This window comes from Elephantulus edwardii, unplaced genomic scaffold, assembly GCF_000299155.1.
Source record: "Elephantulus edwardii isolate Elephantulus edwardi_28Jun2011 unplaced genomic scaffold, EleEdw1.0 scaffold00325, whole genome shotgun sequence".
In the NCBI taxonomy this organism is placed as follows: Eukaryota; Metazoa; Chordata; class Mammalia; order Macroscelidea; family Macroscelididae; genus Elephantulus; species Elephantulus edwardii.
In genome coordinates this window covers 451,364-471,426 of record NW_006400075.1, presented here as the reverse complement: position 1 = coordinate 471,426, position 20,063 = coordinate 451,364, and the positions used below count along the sequence as shown (strand labels likewise).

Here is a 20,063-nt window from a genome sequence, read left to right as displayed (position 1 = left end):
GGAACCAGAAACTCATTCTCTTAGGGAGTCCGGTTATGGTGAAGAAGTTTATAGTAGGCTGCCCCCTGGTGGCTCCACTATTTGTGTATATTTACAGAGTACACATCTATCACATAGGCATATCGCCATCAAACATGTTTAGGATGGTAAGTGTAATCCCTTTTCCTTCCTAAATTGCTCGTCTTTCTCTATCCTTATGTAGACAAATATTTCTAATTATTAATAAGATGGAGTCTCGATTGAAACCTCAGAGCAACTCTGCAGCTTCTTTCTTCTTTTTTTATCTTACTAATATAGTGATTACTTCATTATTGAATACAACCTGAATCAAAATTTATGAGTGTTTATCATCTAATTAGAAATATATGATTGCATAATGAATAACTGAGCTGTTCACTGAAATGCTGGTGTAAAGGAGAAAGACAAGGCTGTCTCTTCCTGCAAATTTACAGCCTCAGGAACCCAGGAGAGTATCCATGAGTTGGAACGAACTTGAGGGAAGTGGGTTACTATCAATGTACTCATTTCTACCTCCCTTGCCCCTTCCTATGCCTGGTCACCATCAAAGAATGTTTCTTTCTGTGTGTAAAACTTTCCTTAACTTTTTACAGTAATGGTCTCATATAATACATGTTCTTTTGTGACAACTTAGATAAATAAACTTATTTTCCCTAGGTTAAACCATATCTTACTATTTTTCAAAGTCTTGATGATTTTTAATGGTGTTCCATAATGTATTTGTATCATAGCTGTTTATCCACCTATCCCTTGATAGGCACTAAGATTGTTTCCATCTATTGGCTGATACTCACAATGCAATTAAGAACATGATGTACATGAGTGTGCTTGTAACTGTTTCTGTCTTTTCCTTGAGACATAAACCAAGTTGTAAGATCATTAAATCAAATAATCTTATATTCCCACCACTGAGCCCATTGGCAGCATCAATGATAGATGTTGAAGATTGAGATTGTTGACAGCTTCCATTTGTGTGCTTCGACAAACACTCTGGGTACCAACAGCCAGGGAATGAAAAGATAAATTGCATTGGGAATAATAAAAAACAAAAAAAAATATTGCATTGGGAATACAGCTGTCAGAGACCTCTCCAAAGTACTGAAGAGCAACAGTGTCAGTCTGGAGACTAAGGTGCACCTGATACAGACCATAGTCTTAGCAATTACTTGCTATGCAAAAGCCACCTGGACAATGACTAGGGGTGATAGAAGGAGAGTTGATGCCTTTGAAACTTGAGGCTGGAGAAGATTATTGAATACTCTTGAATTTGTATTGAGTTAGTATTGAATACTCCATGGACTGCTATAAGAAGATTTTTACCACTAGACCAGCAGAGAGCACGCTCTCTCTCTCTCTCTCTCTCTCTCTCTCTCTCCTCTATCTATCTATCTATCTATCTATCTATCTATCTATCTATCTATCTATCTATCATCTATCTATCATCTGTAATGAACTAGAAATGCATGAAGGGGCAAAAAAATCTTTTGTCTGTAAATAAAAATATTGAGGTAAGGAATAACTGGTATGGGGATGCAGGAGATAGGAGAGGCTCAGGACCATATTATCACTGCACACAAAGATCATCTACCATAGCATTCCAGAAAGAAAACATTTTACAGTATGTATTGTTGAGTATCTATTGAGATCTTTAAATCTTGTGATCAAAGAACTATTGTCTCTGCCCATCTGAAGAATCAAGGACACACAAAAACAATTATCTAAAAAAAATCAATGGATAGTTTGAATATCTGCTCCAATAATCTTGATTCTAGAAGAACTTGGTGCATAGTTGGAACTGTTTGTTACTATAAAATGGATCATTGTAGATGTTATTGAAGAAAATGGATGAAAAATGAGAAATAAAAGTAAAAAAACATAGACATGTCCATCCTTTTTTATTTAATAGTAACTGATGAAACCCCAGAGACTATGAAAAATGTAATTGTTTACATTTTGAAACCCTTCAACAGAACTTATTTCCATGATTCAATTTACCACCAATAGCAATAAAACAGAAATTAGAAAGCACATAAAATAAATAAGGTTGGTGCAACCACTGTGAAAAGTGGTGTTGTGCTTTCTCAAAAAGTTGCAAACAGAGATACCATTTGACTCAGCAATTCCAATACTGGGAATATACCCTAAAGAGACCATAACAGACATCCAAGCACATATACGCACACCCATGTTTATCGCGGCTTTGTTCACAATAGTGAGAAGTTGGAAACAACCCAAGTGCCCATCAACAAGTGAATGGATAGAGAAGATGTGGTATGTTCACACAATGGAATACTATGATCCATTGAAAAACAAGGAACTCATGCAATATTATTTAAAATGGGTGACCCTGGAGGACATTATGTTGAGTGCAATATCTCAGTCACAAAAGGACAAATATTGCGTGGTGCCACTGTTGTAGAATGGGACTGACATCAGGGTTGGGGTAAGACTGAGAAAAACCAGATAAAATATGTATACTGCATTGAAACAGATGAGGGAGAGAATAATTTAAAAGCTATATATAATAGGGTATTATGGTTATCACAAGAGTCTAGAATTAAGGTTGCATAATGGAGTGTACTCTGGGCAGTGGGAGGGATGCAGGAGTATTGTATACCAAAGAAAGAATTTTTTCATTTACTTTTCAAAGAGAGCAGCAAATGTGGTAGGGGAGGACTGGGCAGGGAGAAAAGTGCAACAATGAATGAATGGAAATCCAAAATCCCTATAAATGTTCATTAAAATTAATAAAATACAATTTTTTAAAAAAGAAGACATCTGTAAGGCAATATAAAATGGCTTTTCAGATTAACAAAAAATAAATAAGGAGTAAAATAAGAAATAACCCTACATCTCCAATAAATAGAAAAATACCAACAAGGTAATCCTACAACCTCTAGAAGAAAGGAAAAAATATGGGTAAGGGCTGAAATCAATGGGATAGAAAACAGAAAAAAAAATTAATTGAAAGTGTAGAGAGCATTCTGTTGAGTAAAATAACTCAGTCACAAAGGAAAAATAACTGCAGCATGAGGTTAGTACTGTGACAAGAGGAGGGCAACTTGGGCTGTATGGGGGAAGCAGAAGAATAGAAATGGAAGTGGTAGGCACAGAAGACTATAATGTAAGGTAAGTAGGGTCAATTTGAAAAGAATAGATATAAAGACAATAAAGCTATTGCAATTAGCAAATAGGAAAAAGACACACACACATTTAACTGCTTAAAAGTCAAAGGGGCAAAGGCATGTGGAAGAAGCAATAGGTAATCACTAGGACAGCAGAGATTAGTGAGGGGATGGCAGGGGAAGATAAAGGAAAAATGCAGTGGTAACTTGAGGAGATGTTAACATAAGCATAATAAATCAATGTTGTTTTTATGAGTTGTTGAAGGCGACCCAATTCATAGTTAACCGTTTAGTGGGTTTTCAGAGGTAGTTACGGAGCAAGAGGACTTTGTAATCCTTCTCCCATGGGGCAGCAGGTGAATTCAAATCCTATGTCTTTGGGAGGCAGTGCAGCTTCTTACCACTAAGCCACCAGAGGTCCCTAATAGATCAATAGTAAATTATTATATAAAGCATAATGTACAGAAGTGATTGTATTAATGAAATTATGCATGTGAATGATTTTGTAAAATTGAACGATGGTGTGAAAAATATTTGTTGTTATGTGCTGTCGAGTTGCCTGCGACTCATTGAGACTCCATGTAGAACAGCCGTAAACCCTTTTCTATCTCTTGCCAATCTTATTTACTCTGACAAACCTATCCTCATTTCTCCAGTCACTTTATCAATCCATCTCATCAAGGGTCTTCCTCTCCTGTGCTGTCCCTCCACCTTCCCAGGCATGACGTCCCTCCCCAAAGACTGATTCCACCTTGCAACATGTCCAAAGTATGTCAGATGGAGCCTTCAAGGAGTAATCTGGCTTCACACTCTCCAGGATAAACTTATTTATTCTCCTAGCAGTCCATGGCATATTCAATACTCTTCTGCAGCACCACAGCTCAAAGGCATCAACTTTCCTTCTATTATCCCTAGTCATCGCCTAGCTCTCTGATGCATAGCAAGTGATTGACATCATTGCTCTTCAGTACTCTGGAGAGGTCTCTGACAGCCTACTTTCCCAATGCTTCTTTTAATTTCCTGGCTACTGGTACCAAGAGTGTTGATTGTAGAGCCAAACAAACTGAAGTTGTCAACAATCTCAATCTTCACCATCTGTCATGATGCTGCTAATTGGCCGAGAGGTGAGAATCTTTGTTTTCTAGATGTTGAGCTTCAATCCATATTGAAGGCTGAAGTTCTTGACACTCCTCAACAAGCACTTCAGATTCTCCTCAGTTTCAGCAATCAGGATTATATTATCTGCATAACTCAAATTCTTGATGAGTCTACCTCCAATTTTGATGTCACACTACTGGTCATAGTGCCCAGCCTCCCAGATAATCTGTTCCACATATAGATTTAAAATATACGGAGATAGCACACATCCTTGATGCACACTATTCCCAATTTTGAATCTTGCAGTGTTTACTTGCTCTGTTCTGACAACTGTAAAAATATAACTTAAAAAATTTAATAGAAGTGAAGAAAAACAACAACAACCACACAACAACCCAAAGAACAAGTAGGCTACAGATCAACCAGTTCATATGAAACCCATAAGAAACTGAAGAAAATTTTATAGTATCCACAAAACCTAGAATACAATTTTGAGTGTATCCTATGTGAATTTAGAAACCATCTCAAGAATATATTTGATATATTGAACACTAATTACCCAAGACTGGACCATTATGATGTGATACCAAGGACATCACCCATGAACAACAACAACAACAACAACAAAAAATGTCATTAAGAATAGGAAAGACGAAAGTCTGAAATGGAAATTCAAGAGATTCTGAAATGTATTCTTCATTGTAGGGAACTCACAATGAGAGAAATTATGTAGCAAAATGCTTAAACAGAAGATTCATAAGGAAAGTTTGAAGAGAACAGTCAAGTGTAATGACCAGGGTGAAGTCTGGAGTTACAATACCAAAGGATTCTTCGGATACAGAATTTGAATGAGAAAAAATAATCAAAAGATTTTGGAAAAAAGATACAAATTAATGCATCAAAAATAATTGGCCAACACTGAATCACTTCATAAGCAGCACTTGATTGACAACCAGTGGTACTAAAGAGAGAAGTTCAAGTTACACTGAAGGTATTAGTGCCAAGCAAGACTCCAGGAGTCCAACAGGCAATGAACTCCAAGATTCCCCTGAGCTTCATCAGAATCCTGATGTTATAGACCATGAAGAGTTCTATTCATTGCATATAATTTTAAAAAATGACTATATTAAAGGCGATATATGATTGGGTATTATGGTTAGCACAGGAGTCCAGAATTAAGGTTGCTTAGAGAAGTGTACTCGGTGTGGGTGGGGGATGGGGGAGCTTGGGGAATTGTATACCAATGAAGGAATTTTTCTTTTTGCTTTTCAAAGAGAGGAGCGAACTGGAGGGGAGAGGTGGGCAGGGAAAAAAAGTGCAGAATTAATGAACGGAAATCCAAAATCTCTGTAAATGTTCATTAAAATTAATTAAAAAAATTTAAAAAAAACATGACTAACATGTGGAAACGGAAGGGAGGGGAGGGAAGGGAAGTAGAGGAGAGGAAAGACAGAGGGGAGCAGAAATGAGAGGAGGGGGATCCAGGAAAGGAAAGTGGAGGGGAAGGACGGGAGGGCGGGTGGAGAGAAAAGAAGAGCTATGTGATTATTCCCTGGAGAAATTATCAGATTGCGGATGCCCAGACTACAACAGGAAACAACTTCAAGCTACAACTGCACCTGCTCCTGGATCTTGTGTGCTCCACGTTTCCACCGAGTGGTTTCTGTTTGGATTCACACTGACTTTCCTTCACTGTGTCTCTTGCACAGTAATATATGGCTGTGTCCTCAGTTCTCAGACTGTTCATCTGCAGATACACCATGTTCTTGCTATTGTCTCTGGAGATGGTGAATCGTCCCTTCACAGATTCTGCGTAGTATGTGCTACCGCCATCCTTATTAATATGTGAGACCCACTGCAGTCCTTTCCCTGGAGCTTGGCGAACCCAATGCATCCAATAGTTACTGAAGGTGAACCCAGAGGCTGCACAGGAGAGCTTCAGAGACCCTCCCGGCTGCCTCAGGTCTCCCCCAGACTCCACCAGTTGTACCTCACACTGGACACCTGCAAACACAATGACAGTCTCATCAGGAAAACCATTACACATGTACATTATTTCACTCATGCTCACTCACATACAATTGTTCTCTACAAAATTACCTTTTAAAATAGCAACAAGGAAAATCCAGCTAAAGGGAGACATAGTGACTGGTCTGTGTTGAGCTCTGGTTCCTGAATGAGGACACCTGAGATGCTGGAGCTCCTCTCCCAGAGCTGCAGGGTTGTGGCTGACTTGGTTTTCATCAGCAGGAGAAAGGCCCCTATTTGCATATGCTCCTCCTTTATACTAGCAAAATATGGAGAGGCAAGACTCTGTGTGACCATAGCCCAGGGCATACAGGGATGTCCTAGGGGGATTGGGAGGACTTAGGTTTTTTAGCATTCTGAAAAGTAAAAGAAAAATAACCAAAATTTTTTATTTTTATTACCATTTGAATGAAAGTTTACAGAGTATATTTATTTTCCATTCAACAGCTTTTTCTACATTTTGATTTGTGACATTCATTAAAATATCCTCTTTTTGACTTTAAACTTACCACTTTCTCCCGGTGATTCTGGATTCTATGCATCCTTACAACCCCCTTTCCTATTTTCTAAGTTTTATATCTCAGTAAAGTTAGCATTTTTTTTTTTTTATCTTGTATGGTTGACTATTCTTCTTTGATATTATCTGATATTGTTTGACTCAGAGTTGATCTACAACGGTGTGTTCAGTTACAGGTGGAAAGGTTTGCTATGAGGTATTTGGTGTCCATAACCCACCTGTCTCTATTAGACAAGTAGATCTGGCCAAATTATTATTGTGAGTTTTGTGTCAGTTGGTCTCACACTCTGTCCAGTGTGTTCTAATGTGATTCCATTTATAGTGGTCAGCAGTGGTGGACAGGTGCCATCTATTTGTTCTGGCCTCATAAACACAGAACTTGGGGTTGTCAGGTTCTCTAATATTAGTATGGACTAGTGGTCTCATTGCAGCAATAATTTTCTTCACTGTTCTTTGTTGCAGAGAAGTAGAGGCCATTAGTCACATTTTAGATAATCAGGAACAAGTTCCTAAGACCCTGCTATAACCTATCAGTGTGAGACTTAGAAAATCTCCAGAAACTATGGCCCTGAGGGCTTAGGATCAGAGACTCATTCCCTTAGGATGTCTGGCTATGTTTCAGAAGTTGTCATTAGGGTGCCCCCTGCTGGCTTAAAGCATTTACAGATACATGGGTTGAAATACTGACAACCAAACATGTAGGAATATGAGTTTAATCTCTTTCACCTTCCCAGATTGTCGTCTTTTCATTTGTTTTTACATAGAAGTGTTTGAAATTGTTAATAACATGGAATTTTGTCTTAAACCTTTATTTAGCTCTGTGTTTTTCTTTTCAATATAGTACTATACGTATAATACATTACATCTAACTTAGTGTTTATCATCTAATTTAAAAAAACACCAGTTGACTAATGCATAACATGTTGTATGTTAACTGGAATGTTGGTGGTAAGAATTCACCAGGAGGAAAATGAGGTTAAACCCTCTTGTAAAATTTACAATCTCAAAACCCAGGGTATTTTGATGAGTAAATTATTGCATGATTACTAATTTTTCTCTCCTCTTCTACCCTCATATCCTCGGTAACCATCAAAGAATTTTTTCTATTGTGTGTAAACTTTTCGTAGTAGTGGTCTCATTTATACATGTCTTTTTGTTATGATTTAATTACCTAAATATTTCCCCTAGATTATCTCTGTTGTAGGGTCTTAAAAATTATTATTCCTCAATGCTGTATAGTATTTGATTTTATATATATATATATATATATATATATATTCTATCTCAGAGTTGATTATCCATTTATCCAATTATAGACACTGTGGTTGCTTTTGAGTTTTGGTTAGTATGCACAATACTATTAAGAACAAGATATATATAAGTGTATTATTTGGCATATAAGCTTAGTTAAAGAATATCTGTATCAATATATTTTTCTATTTCCATATCATTGTTGTTGTAGTTAAGTATAACACTTTATAATCTCATCTGCATTGTCTCATTGTTCATGTGTCTTCTAACTCTCAACTAGTAATTTTGTCTATTAGTTTTAAAATAAAATTTTTTTATTCTAATTGTGATTTTTAACAAAAGTTTACAAAAAGGATAGATTTCATTCATTCATTGTTACACATTTTACCCCTTTTCCCTCCCCAAGTTGACATTTTTAAATACTACTTTATAAAATCCAAATACATGTTTTAATTTTCCTCTGAATTATTTTGTGACCAGTACCTTAGTGTCCTTTTAGTCTACATGCCTCTAATTGCTAAAGATTATGACTTTTTAATTAATTTAGTTGACCACTGGTGTTTATAATTTGTGAAATGCTTTTTATATCCCCTAACCACTTTATTAAATGAATTTTTTATCGTTCTATTGTTGTTGGTAAGTGTCGTCCAGTCATAGAAAACTCATAGCGACCCTATGAATGAATGACCTGAACACTTGTATACCTTTCGTTGTTTTTCCACTTTCATAGAATTTCTGGAGGAAAGCCATTTCGGAAGTGGATGCCACTCCTGCTTCCAAGTTTGTTTTAATTGAAGAGCTTCACCAAACACTGCCCACACTGGGTAACCATTCTCTCATTTGACACATCAGTGTCACATAGTTCAGCTTCACAGCAACCACCAGTTACCTCTGTACAGTAAGTGGACACACCAGGGCTATACGACATAGAAGAATTTTTCACTTAAAGGATTTTAAACTACCGCCTGGAGCAGGATCCACCCTTACTTACCCTTACTCTAAGGCCATGGCCATCCACTCACATTAGAAGGTCAAAAAGAGCAGTAACAAATTAGGAAAAGGACCCCAGAAACTTCCCTTGTCTGACTGCCGCCAAGTAGAGCCACCATTTAGATGCCAGCCATCCCACCATTTAGCCAGCCAACTTCCAGAGTGGAGGGAGACTCCAGTCCCCAAGCCTTATGAATTATTTTAAGCTACTACAGTGTCTGTTCATATCTTATGTCCATTTTGCAATTGGGCTGTTTACCTTTATCTTATTGAGGTGCTCTACTATATGTCAATTATCTAACATGTCGTTACCAACTCTTTTTTTCCCAGTCTATGACTTCTCTTTTTACCCTGATGTAGGTTTTGGAAGTGCATAGGGATTTTATTTTGAGAAGGTTCCATTCTTCTATTTTATCCTCTCCTGTTTGCAGGTTTTCCAGGATACTTGAAAGACTGTTCATGTTGTGGATTAGTACCTCTAGGGTTCTTCCAAGCCTTTCTCTAAGCAAGTTTATAGTCCTTGGTTTTAGTCCTAAGTCCTTGCTCCACTTTGAGTTAGTGTGGATCTTGCTTGAGTTTTCTGTAGTTTTCCAATTTTGTCAACACAATTTGTTAAAAAGGCTGTCATTTCCACTTAACTGATTTCACCTCCTTGTCAAAAATCAGTTGTCCATAGGTAGATGGGCTGATTTCTGGATTCTCAATTCTAATTCTGAATTCAGGAGGTCTTGCATCTACTGTAGTACTTCCTCATCCTATAACTGAGGAAGAGAGAGATAAAAAAATCCTGATTTGTTACATCAAAAAGTAGAACAAATTCTTATTCATTTTTGGCCAATAAGAATAGAAGTAGTGTCTCTGCAAGATTGCACTCATGATCAAAAATTTTGCAGATAAAGATGACTGAATCTTTGCATAAAACAAACAGGCAAAAGGCAGCCTTTGTCACCTTTAGAAGGAGTCTTAAAAAGATATAATCCTGAATTATAATTTTCTCTTAATTGGCATGTGTTGAACCAAGCATGCTCTTCCCAGGAAATTATTTACAATTTAAAACATGGTTTGGAAAAAGAGAAAAAAAAGATAAAAAATGGTGACGCTCAAAGCAATATTCTGAGTTTATTGTAAAAAAACCAGTATTTATTCCTTCTAATATTGTAAGGTACCTTGTGAGTCACAGTCACCTTATCCTGAAAGGCTCTCATGTCCTCTGTAGCATAATTGATAAAGATTACGAAGAAGAAGCTTATTTGATGGTAAAAATAGACAGAACATTTACTAAAAAACTGGGACATTATATTGAATAAATTCTATTTCTTTCATATTTAAAGCAAAATACTGCTCAAATAAAAAGAAAAGGGGGATGTAGAAGCACAAGATCTAAGATTTTTTGGGCAGACATTTATTGATGATTCAAGACCACAGACTTTCATATATTTGGAAAATCCCCCTAAAGGTAATTCTTATACAGCCATCAAAGGGTTATTGGGTACTGGTGCTGATTTTTCTATCACAGACACTAAACGTTATCCAGTGGGATGGCCCTCAGAACAAATTGAAGCCAAATGTACAGGAATAGGAATTTTGGAAAAAGTGAAGGGACAGCAAAAACCCCATTTTTTTTTATAAACCCCCATTAATGCCAGAAGCAGAAGCAGGCCATAAAAATTCTTAGCCTAAGGCAAACATGAATGCCCTGGGCAAAGTTTTGTCTGTCCTTGCAAAGTAAAGAATTAACTAGTGCCTACGTGACACAGAAGGAGTAAAGGTGGGCAAAGTAGCCAGCCCCGTCAAAAGCCGACCCACATGACTGATCCCCCGACCCACCAACCATGATCTCAATCCCCCTTCCCCAATAGGGCATCCAAAAAAAGCTATAAAAGCAATTGGAAGGAGGGACTCAAGGCTTTTTTCCCCTCACCAGCATCTTACGGAGGGAAAAAGTCTCCACATGTACAATTAATAAATGCTCTTGAAATTTTCAGACATGTGATTGGATCTCCTGTGAGGGGCATTTCGTGGATAAAACAAAAAGTACATCAGAGCTCTTATGAAATTTGTTGCAAAGACCCTGAAAGACAACCAATTAGATTCAAACTATTTATTTCTGATACAGTATTAAAAGAAGATGGAAAGAGTATACAGAGTCATTATACTAAAAGGAATTGGTGGACATAGAAGAATTTCATGGAACCACATATGAGCAAAATCCTGTAGTGATGAAGGAAGAAGTTCAAGCTGCTCTGAAAGAATTGGGGGGAAAAGGGCCCCAGGAATGATGGCATACCAATTGACATATTTCAATGAACAGATGCTGACCTGGATGTGCTCACCAAGTTGTACCAAGAAATTGGAGGACAGCCACCTGGCCTACTGACTGAAAGAGCTGTATTTGTTCCTATTCCAAAGAAAGAAGATCCCACAGAGTGTGGAAACTATCAAACAATATATTGATATCACATGCAAGCAAGATTCTGCTGAAGATTATCCAAACATAACTGGAACAGCACATTAACAGAGAACTGTCTGAAGTGCAGGCTGGATTTAGACGAGGTGGGTGCACTATGGATATTATAGCTAATGTCAGATGGATCTTAGCTGAAAGCAGAGAGTACCAGAGAAATATATATCTATGTTTCATGGACTATGCACAGGTATTTAACTGTGTGACTCTGAGAAGAATGGGAATTCCAGAACCCTTGATTGTACTTACGTGAAACCTATACCTGAACCAAGAGGCAGCTGTCAGAACAGAGCAAGGTAAAACTACATGGTTCAAAATTTGGAAGGATGTGCATCAGGGATGTGTCCTATTTCCTTACCTTTTCAATCTATGTGCAGAACAGATTATTCAAGAAGCTGGGCTCTATGAGGAGAAAAGTGGCATCAAGATGGAGGTAGACTCATCTACAATCTGTGTTATACAGATGACATAACCCTGCTTGATGAAACTGAGGAGGACCTGAAGCACTTGCTGCAGAGGGTCAAGGACTCCAGCCTTCAATATGGATTGAAGCTCAACATCAAGAAAACAAAGATTCTCAACACTGGGCAGATTGGCAGCATCATGATGAGTGATGAAGAGACTGAGATTGTTGACAGCTTCAGTTTGCTTGGCTCTACAGTAAACACTCTTGGTACCAGCAGCCAGGAAATTAAAAGTCTAATGGCATTGGGAAAGTTTGCTGTCAGAGACCTCTCCAAAGTACTGAAGAGCAATGATGTCAGTCTGGAGACTAAGGTACAGCTGATCCAAGCCATGATCTTTGCAATTGCTTGCTATGCACCAGAGAGCTGAACAATGAGTAGGGATGATAGAAGAAGAGTTGATGTCTTTGAGCTTTGTTGTTGGAGAAGAGTATTGAATATACCATGGACTGCTAGGAGAACAAACAAGTTTATCCTGTAGAGTGTGAAGCCAGGCTGCTCCTTGGAGGCAAGAATTCTGAAGCTCCATCTGACATACTTTGGACATGTTGCAAGGTGAAATCAGCCCTTGGAGAGGGATGTCATGCTTGGCAGGGTGGAGGGACAGTATAGGAGAGGAGGACCCTTGATGAGATGGATTTATTCAGTGACTGAGGTAATGATGATGGGCGTGTCAGAGACAGTAAGACAGTAAGATTGGCAAGAGATAGAGTAGGATTTAGGGCTGTTGTACTTAGGGTCGCTATGAGTTGCAGGCAACTTGATGATACATATCAACAACAACAACAACAACAGTATAGTTATCAAATTTTGGGGGCATAATCTGTCACAAAAATGGGGTGCTTCTTTACGTTGTTGTGTTCCTAAGTGCCACTGAGTGAGTCACAGGCTACTCATAGCAACCCTATGAACAAAAGCCCTGGACACCTCCTGTACAACTTTCATCCTTTCTCCAGATTCATAGGGTTTACATAGGCAAGCTATTGTGGATGTGAATGCCACACCTGCTTCCAAGCTTGTTTAAATGAAGCTTGTTTAATCTGGGAGCTTCTTTACATATCCCCACTATTTCTGACTTTCTGACTCTTCCAAAAATATAATGTTAAATATGGGATATATCCCCTTGAAATGATTGGGGAAAAGGGAAAAAGTGTAGTATCTTTTCCCAAACAATTAACTCAAGACAAATTTAAACTAAAGACTACTGCTCTAATGAAAGCCTTCCCTCTGACGTGGAAAGAAATCAGTCTATCTGGGTAGAGCAGTGGTCCCTGAAAAGGAAGAAACAAAGGTTCTAAAAGAAATTGTAAAAGAACAATTAAAATCTGGGCATATAGAATCTTCTTGTCCCTGGATTTCTCTTGTCTTTGTTATCTAGAAGAGAAGTGGAAAATAGAGAATGTTAGTAGATGTTAAAAAAAAATCAATTAAGTTATTCAACCCATGGAAACTCTGCAGACAGGTATACCTTTCCAACCATTATACCTAAAAGCTAGTCCTTGATCATTATAGACTTAAAGGACTGTTCTTATACAATTCCATTGGCTTTTGTTGTTGTTTGGTGCCGTCAAGTTGTAGACGACTCATAGCAACTCTGTGAACGAATGGCCTGAACACTGTTCGTACATAAAGTTTCTGGAGGCAAGCCAGAAAGTGGAAGCAGATGCCACTCCTGCTTCCATGCTTGTTTTAGTCGGGAAGATCCAGCCAACACTGTCCACCATGGGTACCCATTACAACGATTGGCACATCACTGTCACAGTGTGCAGCATACCAAGAGTTAATTGATTGACTGTTAAGGATTATAAAGAACTTTGCTTTTACTGTTTCAGTGCTTAAAAATAGAGAGCCTGCAGAACCGTACCAGTGGAAAATGTTACCTCACAGCATGCTCAACAGCCCCACCTTGTGTCGATTATTTGCACATCAATCACTACCAAAGGTTAGGGTAAAGATTCCAGGAGGTTTAATTCATCATTATATGGATGATATTTTATTTGTATATTCTGTAAAGGAAACATTATTGTCTATGGAAGAAGAAACGATACAACTTTCCTCTTTGGGGTTGAAATTGACTCTTTACAAAATAAAAATAAATTCCCTTTACAAATATTTATGATATATTTTAGAAAAAAACCCCACCTCATTCTCCCATAGGCTACCATATGGAGAAATTAACTCGTAACACTTAATGACTTTCAAAAACTTCTTAAGAACATCAGTTAGCTAAGGCCCTCATTGGGAATTCCTACTTGTGCTTTGTGGCACTTATTCCACACTTTTGAGGGTTTCCCTGACCTTAATAGTTCCCGTACCCTATCTGATAAGGCTGCCGAAGAATTAACACTTGTGGAAGAACGCATCTTATCTGCCAAACTGGACAGGATTAGTAATTTTCTATTCTAAAAATTGATTATTTTTCTTACTTTTTTATTCTCCCACCACTGTTCTCACGCAAAAGGATAATCTCATAGAATGAGTATTTCTTCCTAACAAATTACAGGAAAAATATGAGCACTTATGGTGAGAATATTTATCAGCTGCTTGCTAAAGGGCAGAGAAGTTTATTCAATTGACTGGTTATGATCTTCATAAAATCATTATACCTCTAACGCATGCCCAAATTACCCAAGTTTATCAATTTGATGATTTTTGGCAAACTGCTGTTGCACGGATTTTAAGTTCAATGCACAATACCTTCCCGAAAGAGAATAGAATATAGTTCCTGGAAGAAAAAAAAAAAGAACAACCCTCAATGACTATTAGCCCGCATTGTTGTCAATAAGCCTCTGAATACTCTCACCTTTTACACTGATGCTAATAAAGTAGGTATAGCTGACTATACTAGTTATGTAGATTCAAAAGTAGTTCAAATTTCTTACCACTCAATGCAAAAGGCTAAATTACATGTTGTTATTTTACTTTTCTCACACATCATCCAGAACAAGTTAATGTCATGACAGATTCACAATATGTGTATTTTACTGTTTGGAATAGCGTATGTTCCCAAAGATGGTACATAATAGTATCAATTGTTAGGTCAATTACAAGCTCTACTTCACTCTTGTCCATTTCCTCTCTGTATTACCCATATCCATGCTCATTCTGGTATGCCAAAGCCAATGGCTACTGGGAATGATACCATTGATAAATCACTTATCAGCTCAGTATCCTCTGCTCAAGAAGGGCAGCCATTAATTACATCATACCAGTGTAAGAAGTTTGAAATTATCTCACAATATTTTTTGGAAACAGGCTTGTTACTACAATTTCCTTACCAACTTGAGTAAATCCCAAAAGAGAACACTCCAATGAAATTTGGCAAATGGACATCACTGTTGTTCCTGAATTTGAGAAATTAAAATATGGCCATCATTCTATTGACATTTCCCCCTCTTTCCAGTAGGCTACCACCTTATCTTCTGGAAAGGCAGATAAATAAAAGACACTTATCAAAATGTTTTGCTATTATAGATATTCCAAAACAAAAACTGATAATCATCCTGCTTACTTATCTTCTAATATGGCACAATTTTTCTCAGCATATCATATAACACACACTGCTAGCCTTTCACACAATTCTACTAGTCAAGCCATTATCAAAGGCTCTAATAAAACACCCAAAAACATGTTCAAAAAACAAAAAAAGTGGAATATGGGCTTCTATAAGACATATATAGAGCTTTATTTACTATCAGTTTTTTTTTACAAAAAACAGTTAAGAATATACTCCAGCAGAAAAGCACTAATGTTTATTACAAAAAAGAGAGCATTACTTCTTGCAGCAGCCAGTATTTTATAGAGACTTCATGATAGGCAAGCAGAATCCTGTATTTGTACTAAAATGGGGAAGAGGTTTTGCTTATATTTCCACAGGAAACAAAAAGCTTTGAGTACCTGATAAAAACCTAAAGATAAGATATGAACCCCAGATAGAAAAAAAGTTTGATGAGATTGTGGAAACTCAGGCTATCTGGGTAAAGAAGCAGTGGCCCCTGACAGACTTTTCAAAGCTCAAGACAGTCTTTACAGACATTCCAATAAGTACAGAATAAGGTTCAGTCCCAAATCTGCGCTGACCATTCTCCACCAGAAGCATCAACAGATGTGCCACTGCACCTCTTCTTGCCAGAAAACTTTGTCTTTGTTTGCAGATACCACCCCGGAAATTTAGAGCTCCTGTATACAGTGGTCCTAACCACCCTGACTAAACCTTTGTTTATTGTTCATATTCCTATCGACTAATGTAATCAGTTGCAAGCCCCTGAGTTGTAGAAACTTGACATATCGCAAAGCCAGGGAGCAAGTTTGCTAAGTCCCTGGGAAAATGTGAATGTTTGTCAGACCGAGTAAAGCAGTTTTACAAAGCATTAAAATAAGTGTGTGTAAATAAGTGACTAAGTAGAAAGATAGTAAGAATAGTACTTCTTTTAAGATCACAAATAAAATGGATGTGAACAAGACCAAGAGTGAAAAAATGATTTTTCACAGAAATATGTCTCATGATATGCAAGCTTGTGTTCAATTGCCTTATCTGTTACTAAAAGGGCCCATTATCTGTTCCCAAAGAGAAAGTTTTATATATTGTAATAAATGTCACTTATATACCTGTCTTAACCATTCTCTTGATTTTGATCAAAAGAAGGAAAGTATTTATATCCGTAAAGCTCAAACTGGAGTCTGGATTTCTGTGAAAATGTATCATCAGTGGCAAGATTCTCCAGTCATGATTTTTGTTCATCAACTACTTCAAGCCATTGATAAAGGACTCAAACCTACCAAAAGAGTGATTGGACTTACCATAGCTTTAATATTGTGAATAATTGCTATTATCACTACAGCTGCCATTGCTGGTGAAGCTCTTCATCAGAGTGCCCAGACTATTGACTTTGTGCAGGACTGGCATAAAAATTAAGAGGCCTTGTGGACATCTCAGCATCAGATAAACTCTGAGCTGGCAGCAGAGGTGGCCAATCTTTAGCAAGCCGTGGTGTTGTCGGGTGATCAATTAATTGGACTGAAGAGACAATTGCAACTGAAATGTGACTGTAATATGTCCACTTTTTTGTTTAACCCCTTTGTCATATAATAAATCCAATTTTAATAGTGAAATAATTCATAAACATTTACTTGGGGGACATAATGTATCTCAAAAAATTTTAGACTTGCAGAAACATGTAATTGAAACTTATCTACAGCAGTTACATAGGTTAACTGGTTTAAGCTTAGTATATAGAATATAAAAACAATGAATCCTGTTGTTTGTGTGATCTCTTGTTGGTGGTTCAGCTGATGCCTTTGTATTGATAATTGTGCTTTTTTTATTTCTTACTCAGCATTTGGCAGACTTAAAATAAAACAAACCATAGAATACTACAGAACTGATATATTCTCTCTAATGCTTCTAAATACTCAACAAAAGAAAAGGGGTAAATAAAGGATCCCTGAAGGGTTAATGGCAATATTGCAGAGTCTGCTGTATGAGAAAATATTCCAGGAACCCTGAGTCTTTTGCATGCAAGGTACCTTTAGGAATGTTGGTGCTGCAAATGTCTCTCACTTTATTCCCGGAACTGCACTGGATCAGCACTCCCTAACAAGCTATTTAACCGCTAAAGGTTTAAACTCTCTGAGAAAAGTTCTGAAGGCTATGGAAGGTTCCCAAATACACCTCCTGAAAACACTGCAAGTCAACAGTCTTTCATCAGACTTACTTAACAATTGCATTCACAAGTTAGATATAGTGAGAGAACACAGAGGTTTGGGTAGTTTAAAATAACTTGCTCCAGTCAAAATAAATTTTTTCTCTGTACCCTGAAAGATGTGTTCGTATATTTCAGCACCCTAAAAAATGTGTGCATGCACTTCTGCATATTTCTCTTTTGTGTTTTACAATAAATAATGAGTTCAGCTCCAAATGAGCTCTACTAGCTTAACAGAGCGTCAGCCCTTCATCTCCATATCTTTAGGGGGTCTCTGCCTTCTGCAACCCATGAACTCAGAACACTGGGTAAAACATAGCTTGAATCTACAAGGTGTTCCACAGGGGAAAGATGGACAATCTCCTCCTATGTAATTAATACACTCTGAAAACTCACTGGGTCATCTACAGCTCTGTTCCGATTCAATGGTGTGTGTGTGTGTGTGTGTGTGTGTGTGTGTGACTTTTCTCCAAGTAAACCAAAATTTGTTGTGATGCACGTAGTCAAATGTCTTTGCATAGTCAATAAAACATAGACATTCTTCTGACACTCTTTGCTTTCAGCCAAGATACATCTGACTTTGACAATAATGTATCTAGTGCCATGACCTCTTCAAAAAACAGCTTGTATTTCTACAAAAATCATTGCTCGTGCATACTGCACGTAGTATTCCATTGTATAAATGTACTATAACTTCTCAAACCGTTTGTTTTTATTTGGACATTTAGGATGTTTCCATGTTTGTGCAATGGTGAATAATGCTGATATGAACCCTGGGTTACAAATATACATTTGTATCTCAGTTCTCATTTTCTCAGGGTATATTCTAAGTAGTGCTATAGCTGGATCATGTGTAATTTCTATGATCAGCTTTTCGAGGAAGCCTCAAGCTGCCTTTCAGAATGGTTGTACCATTTTACAATATCACCAACAATATATAAGTTCTTCTCTTGCCATATCCTGTCCAATATTTATTACTTGCTGCCCTCTTAAACTTCGCTGATGCCGCTGGAGTAAGATGGTATCTCATTGTGGTTTTGATTTTCTTTCTCTTACTGCCAGTGATTTTGAGCATTTCTTTATGTGTCCGTTGGCTATTCAAATATCTTCCTCTGTGAAAATTCTTTCTATGTTTTTATGCCCATTTTGTAATTGAATTACCAGTCTTTATCTTGTGGAGATCCAGGAATATTCTATAAACTTTTGTCATGAGGCTCTTGTTTGCACTGTTATTACCAAATGTTTGTTCCCAGTTGGTAGGTATTCTTTTCATCCTTTTGAAAAAAAGTATTTGATGCACATAGGTATTTAATCTTTAGAAAGTCCCATTCATCAATTTTATCTTCTTCAGATTGTGCATTTCTGGTTGTAGTTGGCCATCTCTTTATACCTTGGACTAGCACTTCTAAGCCTGATCCCAGTTTGTCTCTTATGAACTTTATAGTTTGGGATTTTACTCCCAGTTCTCTGATCTATATTGAGGTGATTTTTGTGTATGGTGTGAAACATGAATCCTGTTTCAGCTTTCTTCAGTTGGAAGTACAGTTTTTCCAGCACAATTTGTTTAAGAGGTTGTCATTTCCCCATTTGATAGCTTTGATTTCCTCGTCAAGTACCAGTTGACAATAGATAGCTTGGTCTATTTTTGGGTTTTCAATTCTGTGTCATTGGTCTGTGTGCCTGATATTGTACCAGTATCATATTGTTTTGTTATTATTTCTTTGTAGTAGGTTTTGAGGTCAGGGAATGCTATGCCCTCCACCTCATTTTTGTTTTTCCAATAGTGTTTTGCTTATTCAGGGTCTCTTGCCTCTCCAAATAGTTTGATAATTTTCCTTTCAATTTCCTTAAAAATGAATTTGGTGTCTGGATTGGGATTGCATTTAACACGTCATTTTCATGAAATTATTCATCCTATTCATGAACAGGACACTTTCCCCAATTTCTTTAGGTCTTTTACTGTGTCTTTCCGAAATGCTCTGTAGTTTTCTTTATATAGGTCATTTGTATCTCTACTTAGGTTGACTCCCAAGTATCTCAATTTGTGGTTGGCTATAAGCCACTTCTTTTTGATGCAGTGACTCTGCATACTCCTTTCATCTACTTTTAATACTTCCTGAATCATTTAAATTTCTGTCCTCAGCATCCTGAAGCATTGCAACTCATGGCTTGAATATATTCTTCAGTTCCTTCAGCTTAAGAAATACTGTATGAGTTTGGCCTTTTGATTACTCCAGTTCCTTTCACGTTTCATCATAATACTTTTCCTTGTCTTCCTGAGATGCCCTTTTAATCTTCCATTTAATTCCTTAACTTCTTGATTTCTTCCCTTTGCTTTGGCTTCTCAAATGTTTGTTTTAGTGCAATATTCAGAGTCTATTCTGACATTTGCTTTGGTCTTCTTTT

At 37.3% G+C, this 20,063-nt stretch overlaps 1 pseudogene; it reads right to left on the bottom strand.

Moving 5' to 3' along the window:
• Nucleotides 1-5,805: 5,805 nt before the first annotated feature.
• LOC102852894 overlaps nucleotides 5,806-20,063 on the bottom strand; it is a 20,068-nt pseudogene continuing 5,810 nt past the window's right edge.